Below are 15,656 nucleotides of genomic sequence, written 5' to 3'. Positions count from 1 at the left end.
GCTCAGGTTACAGGCCCTGCTTTGCCCCCCGCACCCAGGGTGGTGGGGTTTGGGCGACCTCAGGCTTTAGTCCCCCGTCCTGGGGTCGTGTAGTAATTTTTGTTGTCAGACGGGGTCCGCAGTACAATGAAGTTTGAGAACCCCTGGGTTAGATCGTATGAGTGAAACCACAGAATAACTCCAATGAAGCAACTGTGGAGTTATCTTCTGATTTACACAGATGTGAGCTCAAAATATGGCCCTACAAGTTAATGTCCCACTGTTTGACAGATTTGAGTAAGCGGGGTTACTTCTCCTGACTCAAACTCTATAGTGAGACAGTTGAATATTCTCTCTAGGAGGAGCATCTTATCTTAATATTCTGTCTACCAGTAAATAATGACTCTCAAATGAGAAGAAAAGATGGCAGCAATACAGCTTTCCTTCAGTTCATCGAGTTCAATTTTGATAAGCAACCTGGCACACTGGAAAGGATTACATATGTCTGTATATTTAACTCATGACTAAATGCAATGCTTAGTATCCTTTTGCACTTGGGATTTCAGTATCTAACAAGCAAATGAAATATAGTCTAATGGTGATATTTTCTGTACTCTGGATGCGTGAGTGACATTCGTGCACCCCACTCATGTCAACATTGGATGCTGAGGTCTGTACTTAATTTTCTCAGTAAGAAATTAATCAGAATCCATCTGTTTCCTCCGCATTCTGGAAAATTTCATTACAACTAAACCAAAGATTATAGGATTCTCAGGTCTGTGGTGTTTGTTTCTCCCCCCCCCACCCCGCCACACACACACACCAGTTTTGGTGTTGTCCAAACTGAATGATTAAAGCTGCTTACTTTAAGTAAGATTGGAAACAATCTTCCTTTCTCGATGGAAAGGCATAATGACAGCAAGCCGGGGATAAAGTCTGTTCTGTTACACTACTGTAAATCGAGAGCAGCTCCACTGAAGTGAATGCAGTTCATTCAGATTTATTCCAGAGTAGCTGAGAGAAGAATCTGGACCTTAGTCTTTCAGTTCGTGCTTCTGATCCAGTGATAGGATACATAACGATTCAAAAACTATCACTCTGCATGTCTTTATTATTTATCTTCTACATGTGTACAAGTGCCTAGCACAATGGGACCCAGATATTTAATTAGGGCCTCTGGGTGCTACCCCAATATAAATAAACCTGAAATTCTCCCCCATATTCAAATATCCAGCCAAATCGGTTTCTCAAATGCTTTAACTAATTATTCACTCCTTTCTGGATCTTCTAGTGGAATGCAAGGGGAAAACTGGACTTAAAGATTCCCTGAACTTAACCTATTTGTAATGACAACTATCACACACTGATGGATGTGCTTGCTTCAAGAGCAATGATGGGGAAAATGGAAAAAATTATTTGGGTACGAAACACAAGGCATGAAAAGCAAAAAGCGACATGTCAATAAGAATCTGCTACTGGATGGTTGGGTAACAGCTACATCCAAACATGATTCCAAGAGGCTCCTAAAATGGCATAGAAGCTAAATCTATAATCCAGAAAGTAGATGCTTCTACCACAGAAGCCACCCTGGCTTTCCCCCAGATAGTGGAACAATGAGAGACTCGGGGAAGTTTAGTAACAGGGGACATGAGCTCCTGTGATAAGGAATGATTTCAGACAGCTGCAACACCACGGTACTAATGCCAAGAAGGCAAAGAATCTGGGAAATTAGGAAATCTGGAGCCCTATCCTGCTGCTGTTGCACACACTGAAATAAATAGGAATCTCATGTGTACTTTTTGGTAAACGAGGTGCAAGCAAACAATATGTCTTTAATGAGGCTAATTCTAAATGTATACATCTGGGAACAAAGAATGTCAGCCATACTTACAGGATGGCGGACTCTATCCTGGGGAGCAGTGACTTTGAAAAATATTTGGGGGTCATGGTGGATAATCAGCTGACTCGTGAGCTCCCAATATGACGTTGTGACCAAAAGAGCTAATGAGATCCTGGGATGCATAAACAGGGGAATCTTGAGTAGGAATAGAGAGGTTATTTTACCTCTATATTTGGCACTGCTGAGACTGAAGCTGGAATATTGTGTCCAGCGCTGGTGCCCAAGATGCAGGAAGGATGTTGGTGAATTGGAGAGAGTTCAGAGAAGAGCCATGAGAGCGATCAGAGGATTAGAAAACATGTCGTATAGTGATAGACTCAAAGAGCTCACTTAACTTAGCTCAACAAAGAGGAAGTCAAGGGGTGACTTGATTACAGTCTGTAAGTATCTACATGCAGAACAAATATTGAATAATGGGCTCTGCAATCTAGCAGAGAAGGGTAACACCATCCAATGGCTGGAAGCTGGAGCTAGATAAATTCCAACTGGAAATAAGAGGTACATTTTTAACAGTGAGGGTAATTAACTATTGGAACTATTTACAAAGGGTTGTGGTGGAGTCTCCATCATGGACAATTTATAAATTAAGATTGGATGTTTTTCTGAAAGATCTGCACTAGGGGCATTCTATGGCCCATGTTATATGGGAGGTCAGACTAGATGATCACAGTGGTCCCTTCTGGCCTTGGAATCAATGAATCCCACACAAGACGACCATGAGTCTTTGTCCCTGTTTTGTCTGGTTGAAATTAGAGGATAAGAGCCTACTAAATCTGCCAACTAATGGAGTTACTCCATTAGCTCAATCAGTGGAAGCTGATGCTTATAGCCCTAGACCCCAATTCAGCAAGTTACTTACGCACGCAAGTTGTTCCATTGACTTTGGCTGCACACCCGTGACCCCACTTCCTCTGTGTGAACGGGCCTCTCACTAGAAATGGTGATAGCAGGGGTCACTCTCTATCAGTGAAATAAGGGCAGCAGCATGGGGTCTCATTTCCATCCTAGGAGTTGCAACAGCCCCCCCCGACACACACACACACACACACACACACACACACACACACACACACACATATACAGGGCATGCTCAGTATTTACCCAGCAGCCAGGGTATATCTGCTTGGAAAGGTGAGTAGGCTGGTTCCATTTTTTTCCTCTTGTCACACACACTGTCCTTTGCTGGTGGAGCCCTGGATTTAAGACCCCATCTAGCTGCATGGTAGAGTTTACGTTTCTCATAGCTATTGTTTCAGGTTGTTTGCAGACTCAGGCAAACATCCTGGCTTCAGTTTGCACTCCGGTCCTGTTCTCAAGCCTTTCTTTTCAGTCACGAGGGCTAGAGAATTACTTTTTTTTTTCTTCAACGAGAGCTAAGATTGTGATGTACTCACATGATGCAGGACCTGAGGCTCAAAATCCTACAGTGCATATGCCTTAATTTGGCCCTGGTGCAACCACACCTTGTGCATTGCATTAAATTCTGGATACCTGATTGCCAGGAAGATATTGACAGGTTAAAGGAGGTTAAAAGAAGAGAAGACATTTGCATAAATTAACTAGGGATATTTATAGAAACTCCAAATGAAATAATATAGCAGCAGTCTATCCATGGGACCATCTGCTAATCTATGTCCCGTGGCAATTAAGGTAAAAAAGGGTGGACCTATTTCATATCTTCTCTGTCGAGGGCTGAGATTATGCTTCCACATAAACCAGAGCATGCATCTGTGGTTTTTTATATTTCTGTCTAGATTTTCATAACCTGGATACCACAGGGATGGGCAGAGTGCCTTCCATAAGCAGGGCAGGACCCCAAACTATTTGGGTGTGTTATCTTGGGGATGGGAGAGGGCAGAGGGTGGAAAAAGTTATATCAATTTAGTTAACTGGTTCTTGGTGATTCTTCTGTTTTAGCAGGTATATTGCTTTTGTTAGTATAGTTTTGTTTTAGGGATCTGTGGCGCTGTGGGGTCAACCCAGACCTGTAAGGTGTTCTGTCACCGCCTGCCCTGTAACCCTGGGGGACTCTGTGCTGTGCCACTTTGGCTCAGAGCCCTGAAAGCCTGGGACCAAACAAAGGAAGAAACAGGTTTCCTGTCAGGAGGGAAGGAAATGTAAATTAAACACTGTGGAACCAAAATAACAGGCGCCCCTTTGACAAGTGCCACCTTTCCGATGTGCCAGAGGTTGCTCGACCCCCGGTCCCACCTCTTCCTGCCCCATTCCCTCCCCTGAGCACACCACCTCCTCTCTTTCCCCCGCTACTCCCCAGAGCCTACTGCATATCCCAAAACAGCTGATCACAGCAGGTGGGAGGCACGGGGAGGCACTGATCGGCAGGACCCAATCGTGGGTGAGAGGCACTGGGGGAGGGAGGGAGGCTGATGGGGGGCTGCTTAGCTCCAGGGCAGAGATCTCCAGTGTTAAATCCTGTGGCTCACTTTGTACAAGTAAGGTGTTCTAGAGACTCACACTTCCCCTCCCGACATTCCCAATCTCCTCCTCCACTATGTGAGTCTCAGAATGGCTTCCTGAGAAGGGGTATGTGGCACCATCAGTAATCCACAGGCCACAATCTGAGAACCCGGGATCGAGAGTTGAATTCCCACCACAATAAACATTCCCTGGAAAGATCTAAACTAGCTGCTCCAAACCTAATCGTTATTATGCAAAGTCCTAGAAGAAAAAATGTTTTAGTACCTTCCTTCACTACCTAAAAAGATACAATAAACCATTACTGGCTATGGATATAACATATACAGAGTGTACTGCTATATAGAGCTAAGCATTTGTGGAAAGTTTTTAAAGTGGTTGCTGTCCATTTTTGCACATTAAACCCCACAAAGAGATTTATTTACAACATTAAATCATTTCTTTGCTCTCTGGCTAGGTTTTTAACTATTAAAAATTCATCACACACCTCAGCGCCAACTGTTTTTTTAAAACAACCTTTTAAAGGAATAGTGTCTTTAAAAATACCTGCAGCTGCAGCTATCTATCTTAAAAGCATGAAAAGAGCACGTTGTAAAATATCAAAGGGCTAAACAAGACATTAGTCACTGCAGAGTGATCAGGAGATCCACTCATTAAAACAGACATTTATCACAGCTGTTGCAAATAGGGTGATTCTATGAAACAAACATTTTAGCAGAGCACTAGAGAACTTTTTTCAGAAGCTTAAAAGCACAGCCCTTCCAGGTTGATACAGGTCAATATAACTTCCAATTTTCAACAACATTGAATAATTGTATTTAATGCAAAATGTACATTTATGCCAAGAAACCCCCATTAAATTTGCCCTTGACCCATGCAGATGTTCAGAGTGTAAACAGCTGGCACCCAAAGTCACTAGTCACTTCCAAAATTCCAGCCCATGCCGGTCACCTTCTTATTGGAACAACTGGTTACTGTGTCCATAATCTCTGACCCTCCTGCAGGTGTAGCTAACCTCTTCCTTGCACAAAGTTAGACTTTCTTTTTTTTCCTTCCTCTTCCCATGTAGGAAGAGCTGGGACCCTGAGAACTAGGTCAGAAGCTGCGTAAGAGAATGGGTGCTTTTATCAGCTACTCAGATATTTCCTCTTTAAGTCTCTCTAGCTACTGAAACTCCAAGTCAGCAGTTTCACATACCATTTTGTTCCATTGTGTTGTCTAGTTTCTATGTTGAGAGAGCTTTATTTCACACAGATTTTGCCCTCACCACACTTAAATGGACACAGAGGAAAGGTCTCTTGTTTATTATACATGATATGTTTGTAAATTACAAGGTATGTGTTTGTACCAAGTTTTTTCCCCCCCTTATGGAAATGCTGAGTGTGTTGCATTATAGGCATCATGTTCAGTGAAAAAGGACGAGTAAATATTTATTTATAGGGAACTCCAATGACTTTCTTTTGGGCATGAAACTTTCTTTATGTGATCATCTGCATGTGTATCAGTTAATACCAACCTCCTAGAACCTGAAAATCCTCTAGCACAGAAGCACCAGAGTGGGCATAATCAAAAGCTAGTGCAGTTAGTAAAAAGAACAGGAGTACTTGTGGCACCTTAGAGACTACCGGCTGCTACTCTGAAAAGTGCAGTTAGTGTCTTTTCTTGGTGTAATCTGGATTGCTGCTGTATGTTATTTTATGAATAACAGTCAGTGCAGCAGAACTAGAATTCAGTACTCCGGTCTTATAACGCTGATCTGTTTGAGTGACTGCCACAGCACTTTGCATGCTGGGTGAAATTCACCTTCACGCAGAGGGGCCTATGTACAATGAGAGGCAATGTGCAGATTGCTGTGTATGTATCTCTCCAGTGTTAGATTTACTTTTTTTTCCTCCTGTGTGGAGCATGGTGTGTGGCACTTTGGTTCTAATTTAGTTCTAATTCAGATTGGGGCAGCTAACAATTCTGAGGGAGGAAGTTTGTTTATATGAGGGATAGAGTTAGGCAGATGTATCAATTTCCCACAATACCCTGGACTAACCATAGTAGATTAAATTAAACCTTACTGAATTAAGTTTAAGTTTAGTATTTTTACGAGCTCATTGTATTAAAAGTGCAAATATTTATGCATTTTTGTGGGCCAGGGATTGTCTGCAAATCCGTGGGGATGGGGACCACAGCCCTCCAGGAACTAAGAACAGGGGGGAGTGATTAGGCAAATTCACTCAGATTGTAACACCTCTAGAGAGGTGTCACCACCAGGAGAGACTTGCATCTACTGGTTCAAACTGGATTCTCCAGAGACCAGCATACAAAGAAAAGGGCCTTTGAATAAATAGCCTGAGTTTAAATTGACTCAGGGCCCACTTTCTGATCAAACATATGGACAGCATCTTCCGTCCAAGCGGAGGGGGGGGGGCAGTTCTTCCTGGGAAGGGTTGGAAGGACTTTGCCCTCTCTGTGCGCTAGTTCTGAGAAAGGCTCAACTTGTGACTACAGGAGAAACCCTTGTGTGGGGTTTGAGGGTCACCAACCAGAGCCCTTGCTGGCATGGGGGGTGGGGATTGCTGGTAAACTCATTAGCAGCCCTCTAGCTTCTTTTGTTTGTAAAAGGTTTTCTCTGTAATGCTTTTACCTTAAGAATAAATGTGCTTGCTTAGGAAGGTAGTAACTTAACTGTGGCAATTGCACTGTTTACCATCACTGAGGAAAAAAATGACACAGGCCAGCTTCAGGCATCTGACTTTGCTGGGGAATTCACAGTGTAGGCAGGGAGCTGTGCAGCCTGAAATTACCCAGGCCAGGAGAGAGAGGGTTTTTTTTTGTTTTGCACCCCCCTTTTAGGTTTGTTTGGTTTAGTTTTTTGGGGTTTTTTAATGGGTTTTTGGGTGCTTGGCAGCAGGGAGCCTTTTTGTGTGTGCGTTGGCCTTGATCAGCAGTTTCGCTCCTTATTTTCGAGCTTAGCTGAATGGTCGAGTGAACCCGTTCCTTTCTCCCTTCCTCCCCCTTCTGCCTCTCACAACCTGCAAAGGAATCTTTCACTCCACACTCACACCTTCAACCCTTCCCAAAATCCTTTCCAGTGCATCTACAAGCATTAGCAATATACAATGTGGGTGCTTACCCAGGAGACCCCATGGGGGGAAATCTGACCGTGACGATAAGAAGGAAGACAGTGAATGCTGAAGAGCCAGGAGCCTACACTGGGTGCCCTTGCTGGACTATAGAGGGGGAAATAATGGTGCAATTGCCCTGAACTTTAACAACTCCAATAGGGCAAAGACCGTCTGTGATAAATCTGATGGAAAAGGAGTAGTCCCACTGAAGCCAATTGAACCACAAGGAGCATGTAAAGTTAAAAATGTGCAAAAGTCTTTGCAGGATAGGCCTGTAGGGTGCAAGCTCTTTGGGGTCAGGGCCATCTTTTCATTATGTGAATGCACAGTGCCCAGCACAAAGAGGTGTCCCAGACGCTGATGGGGGCTTCTCCATACTGCGATACAAATACATATTAAATAAATATTTCCCAGGACAAATATTTTTACATCCTTTTTTTTCCCCATAGCAAACCTTCCAAGTCTTTCCTCATAGGCATGACAGCTCCGCATCACCCAGGGCAACAGACTTTCTGCTAGTGAAGTCCTGCCAAACCCTTTCTTTGTGGCACACCCAAAGGAAAATTAGAAATGAGGGGCCACACCTCATACTCCATATGTAAAAAATGTAAAACTGTCATTGAAGAGATGTACATACTCAGCCGATCTGCATGGCTGGGAGAGACATTAAAAAGTCTGTCAAAGTTTAAGTTGTCTTAATTGTGAGATTTTTTTTTTTAAATCAGCAGGTGAATCTGAGATCCTGCGGTGTCTTTGTATTGACTTCAGTGGGAGTAGGATCAAGCCCTTAATGGTCAGCAAAATGCTGAAGTCCACAGGGTCATCTGTGGGTTTTTTTGTGCTAGTGACTATGTCCAATTTAAAATGGCTAAGGGCCTTCCTTTTCAGTTTAGATTTATTCTTCCTGCCCCCACTTTAATGGATTCTGTAAACAGTAGGCAAACAGAACGGCCTGTTGTATCTGATTCCTAATTGCTTTATTAATCCCTATTCTTTTTGCCCCTTGCATAAAGAAGATTATTCCAGGAAAACCACGGGTAGGAATTCCTTTATAATCCCCTTAGTCTAACCTCTACTAACTGATACAGTAGAACATCAGCAAAGTGGGGAGAGCTTGCATTGTATCTATTACAAATTGACACCGAATATTTTCTTTTCCTCAGGCCTTTTCATTACTAACTGATGAACTTCTATAAACAGCACATGCCAGAAAACATGGAAGCTTAGTACACAAGTGCCCAAAAGAATGAAGGTCTCTAAGAAAATATATAGCAGTTTTATTAAAAAAACAAAAACCAAAAAAAAAATACACATGCCTCCCTCAAAGTGACAATACATATAAACAGGCACACTCTGCCATATCCAGCAGCATGCTCAGAGTACGATAGGAATTGGTTTCCTGGCAAACAAAATATTCTTGAGAAATATTTCAAGAAATGCTCGGGGGGAGAAATTTCATTTAAAATGATCTTGCATGACTATAGAGGTATTTGCTATAGATTTGTTAAGCACACTGCAGTAGATGGCATTCTTCCTATCGATTGTTTGGTAAATAATTTATACTACTACAAGTGTCATTACATCTTCAGCCTTTCTGTCATTTGTGCTGCCATGGAGAGGTTGGGGAATAAATTCTTCCCACAATTGACTATGGTTTCAATGAATGGCTAGAACTTTACTAAACTCCAATGCACAGAAAAACTCACTACCCACATCCAGGTCAGGGTGATCCCATCCGTTAGTGAGTTGCCATCATGCCTTAGAGTCCCAAACATTGAAATTCAGTCCTGAACTGAAGTATTCCAACCAGCCCTTTCTCAGTGGACAGAATGATGGGAGACAGCTCAAGTCATAACTACAGCTGGGCAATTAAAATATTAGTAGTATCAGACAGCAATGTATAGTGTCAAGAAGATAATAAAGTTCAATTTCTTTGGGGGAAGGATGGGGCTAAAAAATGAGTATGGTGACAACTTTTGAAAGGGGGAATTAAAAAACAATGAGGAAGCAAGTCAAAAAAAACCTTAAGGGCAAAATTGAGTAAATTAAAACCCTTAGACTCAGCACTGGGCTCTGTAAAAGGAAAACTGTGGCTTCCACTCTGGAATTCTTTGAGTGTATCCCCAAATAGTGGTTAAGGAGAAGTGCTAGATATAAATTATGTGGACTTTCAAAAAGTCTTCAACAAAGTCCCTCACAAGTGGCCATTGGTACATGCTGTTTCATAGCCAATGGACAATAGTACCCTTACATGCTTTCTTCCCCCTGCATCACACATGGTATGTGAAAATAGAATTAGTCCTGCAAAAAACTCAAGCTAATAGTATATCATTTTAATGCTTTTCTTCTGCTTGGCTTTTTCTTTCTGGTACATGGGGCACTCATTTGATTTCCCTGCCTTCTCTGAGTAGACAAAAGTGACTTTTGTTGACAGTGCTTTGAGTTCTGAAACCCATCTGGCTGAGATGTCAGCCATTAAAAATGCCATTTTAATAGACTGGAAATACCACACCGAATAGCAGCTTGTAGATTTAGGTTCAATTTCCAAGTTGGAAATTTGTAATGCACAACAGGCTTGAGAATCAAAGCAGTGCTCTTGTATCTCAGAGTGTGAAGAGATGTAGTTCAATATCAGAGGATGGTGTTGGGGGTCTCACACCTGGCTGCTTAAACCTCGTCTACACTACAATAATGAACCATTGCTGAAAATGATCAAACATTTTAAATGTGAACTGCAGAGCAGACAAAATTAATTTTAACATCGTTTCAAAACGAAGGCTTAAGGCAAGCCTCCAGTACATTTCTGTGAAACTATTACAATGGATGTGTGCTTTAGTCTGAAGCCTCCTCGCATACAGTGGGAAATTCTAGAAAAAAATACCACCAGTCCTAATACAGGTTTCAGGTGGTGTTAGGCTAATTAACACAATTTCTACAGTTTCTAACATAGAAAAGGCCTTGTGCTTAAGCCAAAACTGGAAGTGGCTTAGGGGGAAATGTTGCTGAAAAGCATTTCCAGCAAAGGATCATTTTCCAGTGTAAGCAAGAGTTTCTGGTAGAGGCTGCTAAATCCATGGACATATCCATCCTACAGAAATCCCAAAATCTTGGCAGGTCAGATTGGCAGTGACCTGAGGGATTTTTTGCCTGCCTCTGCAGCCTGTGGATCTGGGTTGCTTGGCAGGATTATCTGGATATATCTCCTGTAATAATTTCCCTTCCACTGGGGAGGGATTCAGATACTGGTGCACCTTGGTACCTCAACTTCTCTGCCTGTGGCACATAATAGTGTAGTCTCCTATGGGCTGTAATATGCTGGTCTCATTTCGGTTGTTGGGTTTAGTGCCCTGTGTGATGTTGATGGCCTCTGATATACAGGTCCCAGACTAGATGATTTACTGGTCCCTTCTGGCCTTAAACTTCATGGCTCTATGACATTTCAAAGCAGATTTTTGTATTGAAAAAACCTGGCTAATTTGAGAAGGTGAAGAATATTGGTTATGCAAACAGTATAGATGTGTTGCTAGATAAGAGAGAGAAAGATCCTGAACAAGTAAACATTGGTCTATCAAGATGGGGCTATCCACAAAAGCCCTAAAAAAAGAAAATCATTATCTAATGTTTGCATTACAGAAAAAACTAAGGAAAAGATGTTGTCTAGTGGACAGCTGAGTCAGTGGAATTTGAGAAATGCTCAAATACTACCATAAGTCTCTTCTGTAGAAAGATCAAGCTTCTGGGACATACCGGGATTTTGTATTTTCTACTGTTGTTTCTAAGGAGAGAACAATATTCTGATCTGATGTCATTGCATGGCACTAATATCAAATACTGTTTGAAATCTGATCAATAAAACACGCTTTACATCAAATGCCCAGAAAGCTGTCAATGTTTTAAAATCCCTATTTCTCTCCTGGATTCTTGATTTCAGAAAGAAAGCATTAAGGTTACTTTGTAAGTAATGACTGATTTACTACATAACATTCAGAAATGTTTTCTTTGAAGCATGAATTAAAAGATCTAGTGTTCCCAATTTTTTTTCCACAGGGTTGAATGTTAAAAATGCTGAATAATATCAAAGGCAATATTGTAACCAAGGGCACTGGAAGGAGATTTGGAGCACGGGTGTTACTCTTGGTTTACTTAGCAGTATTTTAATGAAATCTTTAATATTCTGCCGTTCTCTCTTGTCAGGAAAAAGACATAGGGTGAACAATTACGATCCACTTTGAAGATACCATAACCTGTTACACACACATCCCACAGAGTTTTCATGTAAAGCTTCAAGAAAAAACACAAAACAAATGCCCGCATTTGGCATTCATTCACGCACTATACCCACTGAACAAATAGATTACTCACCACAATTCAAATTATGGCACTGCTCTCAGTCCTCAAGATGTGCTGATGCATTTTTCAGCAGCAATTTTTTCTGTTGACAGCTATTATCCAAATTAACAATTAACAACATCAGAGATTACTCTGTATTCCAACAATGCCTTCCATCAGAGGATTCCACTGCACTTTACAAACATGAATGCATTTTGCTTCAAACTACTCCTGTGGTAAGTCTTCCTCATTTCACAGATTGAGAAACAAAGGCACAGAAAGGTTTAATTTGACCAAAAGTGCAGGGTTTGATTTTGACCAAGAAAGTCTCCAACAGAGCCAGTAATATAGAACTCAGGTCTCCTGATTCCCACTCTTGTGCATTCACCACTAACCCATTCCATCCTTTCTCTTGTAGAGGAACATTTGGGCTCTGATTCAGCATGTGCGTAAGTCAATCCCTATTCAACAAAGCACTTGCACTCCTACATAAAGTTAAGCACATATTTAAGTGCTCTGCTGATCATACTTCAGCACCGGAGGTAGCCTCATGCAAGGCCCACTGCCCTTCCTCCAGGTTTTTTTTTTTTTAAAGTTCTCAAAAGCCTATACTGATGCCTCATTACTGCCAGGTGACGTGGGGCAGAGGGTGCGAGGGGGGGACGGGAACTAGGTTGACGAATTCAGGAAAGAGGGATTTACTAACCATCACCACTTGTCACCTGTTGAAATGTTTTTTACATAATTATGCAAATTACCGAACAACAACATTAAGCTACAGGGGGGAAAATAGCTTTAAAAACTCAAGTAGAATCCATGCTTCTTAAATAATGAATTATGATGCATCAAAGGATGTACATGTTAGAGGGCAGAAAGGGAAGATGAAATACTTTAGAGTAACTTGACACCATGATAAATAAATTATAAGAGAGGCTGAATACAACTCTTCACGTAAAGGTGGCTAGGGAGGTGAAATCACTACACGCCTTCCCCAGCTCTGAGTGAGCTTGGATTCACCCTTTCACCAACGTTCAACATCACGTTTTCATCTGGGCTTGGACACCTTCATTTAGCAACATCTGTCCCGACTCTCTGTCTCAGACCCTTCCACAGGCGTAATAGTTTGTTATTTTTCTTATGCTGCTCAAGTTCTTTCAATTATGACAAACTGAGAATGTACGGTCAGTTTGACAAAGATGAAATGAGAGGTAAAAGGCATATTTCATTATATTATCAGGCTTTGGCATGGTAAGTGGTGAAAAAAAAATTCAGAGCAGTCAACTCAATAAACATGCCTTTTCATTGACCGACACGCTACATTCTTGATGGAATAATGAATGATGTCCAATGACAATCATTGTCATGCACACACCTTGCTCCTTTATCACCTAACAGATGGTAGTTCTCTGTTCACGGATAAGCCCCATGAAATGAATCCGTGGGCAGCAGCACAGTGCAGGAGAAGGAGGCTGCATCTTTATTAGTAAGTTTCAACATTACAGATAATTAAATCCATCCTGCAATTATCTTTAGGCCCCAAAACTGGGACCCCCACCTAAGGTCTCCACCAAAGCCGCAAATGAATGTTAATCAAACCCAAATACAAATGGATTAATAATCAAGGCTAGTCCCCCATTTGATAGGTAGGTGCAGTTCCATGGATATCAGTGGAAATATCATGATATATTCTGGTGAGAATCTGCTCAAGGTAGCCTCCCCATTTCATGCCAAGTTCCACCCCTTTCAGACCTAACTCCTGTAATCACCAGGAGAAAACAATAACTCCCAGAGTGTCTTGAGGAGCGTACCCTACGCACAAAAATATACTGCTGCCAGTGTGCCCTGGGGAAATGACCCTCCCTGGTGCAGACCAGCCAACGTTTGATCTCCTTGCTCCCTATAAATTAGCAAACAATGCACTTAACCTGCCCCCCAAAAGCTCAGAGCTATGATAATCAAAGAGCAAGCACATCTTAGCAAAGAACTCTGGCCCACAGCATTCAGCATCCAAACTAAATAACCTAAATCAATAACCAGCTAGGTAGCCCCCCAAATGAACTCTGCCTGCCTCCTGTTGCTACTGACAAAGTAGGCAGTGGGAGGGTTGACAATAAATCCCCTTCCAGTCAGTGTGTTGCATCCAAATACCTGTTGGACTACAGCAGCCAAGAAAGGACAATATTAAGGTTACTGTCCTCATTGGATGAAAAGTGACTCACTCATATCATGCTAAATTTCTTCATGAATACAATGCAAAATGTACTTTTTTTTGTTTTTTTGTTACTGTGCTCTCTCTTTTACTTATAAGTGCAGACTGCTCTTTCTGCGTATCGGTGATCCCTCCACGCTTTCTGCAGATATCCCTACGGTGTCGTATTTGTATTACTGACAAGGGAATAGGTTTTGAATTTCATTCCGATTTGAATGCTTCACTCCCTTAGGCTATTTTTGGAAATCTCAGCGGAGGTGCCTGATGTCACCCTAACTGTGATCGTTTTGCCCAGAACATCTACCTCCTAATGATACTTACACCGTATTATGAAAGCCACCTACCTTTAGAGTCGGTTCATCTTGCCTTTGATTACTCCCTTGTCTTTCATTATTTTTATTTCGCTCAGCTGAAGAAAGTTCTGAGCATGATCTTATCAAGTGCTGAGATATCTCGGCTTCCAATGACTTTTATAAACAATAAGTGGGAGTTGTGAACATTCTGCACTACCCAGGAGGTAATCAGCACCTTAAAGGGTCAAGGTGCATATGTTAATTTTACTTTAATTCTTTTCCTTCCTACTGCAGGTTACCTACACCCAAGCTTCTCTGAAAAAGAGCACAAATCCATTCAAGTATCTTTCTTCACATATGAATCCACTCAGTTACCGCTGCCTCATAATAAAACCAACACACAGGCGAGAGTTCCGTCCTGCAGTGTTTTCACTCTGATTTGTGAGCGTCAGTCGGCCCTCATTTCTAAACGCAACTACGCCAAGTGCACATTCATCAAGCACAACCCCTACCGAACTAAGTGGTAGAGATGATTATGTCGTTGATGATACATAATGGATCATGCAACCTAGGTAATGCTGTGGCATAAATGGAAATTAGGCCTCCAAGCCAAACAGGAAATGTGTTAAGTGCTAAAAAGTGATGGTTTAGTATGAAATGCCCTTTCACAAGAAAATAAAGGAGTGCTAAAAAGTTCATTGAAAATTGTTTTCTAAGCCCAGCTAAGTTTTTTCATAAAAGCATCAAGAAATGAAAAAAATTCAGACGTTACAGCATCTGAGAACCCCCCACTTAAATCTGAAGACTGTCCAGATTATTTTTTCAGACAATTTGTCCCTACAAATAGGAAGAGGGGAAAACAAATCATCATCTATAGGAGTAGCAGTATTGTACTTGTCTCTGAGCCAATCCTTTGCATTTATAATGAGATTCCATTTAAAGAGCCACAATGGTATGAGACATTTGAAAGCGTTCTAGTGCCATCTAGTGCTGTAGTGCATTCCGAGGCAAGCACTCTCCTCTGGAACGATATAGAAATCAAAAGTCTGCTTGAGGACAAAAGTAAAATAGATTTATAATGAGTGCGGGTCAGCAGGATTACTGCAGACCTCTGAAAAACCCACCTACTTGCTTAAAGCAAACCATGTTACAACATTCATTATTTGGAGTAATGCTTTGTTTCAAAAATTAAAACAATTTGAACACAAACATAATAAAATGAATGGAATCTACGAATGGAAAACTAGATCACAGAATATTAAGATTGGATCACTGGTACTCTACAGAAATAAAGATCATGGAATATTATGACAGAACACATATCAACTTCAAAAACAGGTGACTTTTCACACTACCCTCATAACAACCCATTAAATCATTTGTCTATAACAGAG

The 15,656-nt window shown here is 41.5% G+C and overlaps 1 protein-coding gene across 1 annotated transcript in view; it reads right to left on the bottom strand.

Moving 5' to 3' along the window:
• TAFA4 (TAFA chemokine like family member 4) overlaps window positions 1-14,758 on the bottom strand; it is a 128,981-nt gene extending 114,223 nt beyond the window's left edge. The window contains exon 1 of the mRNA XM_039546108.1: window positions 14,566-14,758. The gene's annotated coding sequence lies outside the window, so the exon portion shown is untranslated. The remainder of the gene's footprint in view (window positions 1-14,565) is intronic.
• Window positions 14,759-15,656: the final 898 nt, after the last annotated feature.

The sequence above is a fragment of the Mauremys reevesii genome, linkage group 7 (genome assembly GCF_016161935.1).
Source record: "Mauremys reevesii isolate NIE-2019 linkage group 7, ASM1616193v1, whole genome shotgun sequence".
Classification (NCBI taxonomy): domain Eukaryota; kingdom Metazoa; phylum Chordata; order Testudines; family Geoemydidae; genus Mauremys; species Mauremys reevesii.
This window is presented reverse-complemented; position numbering and strand designations above follow the sequence as displayed.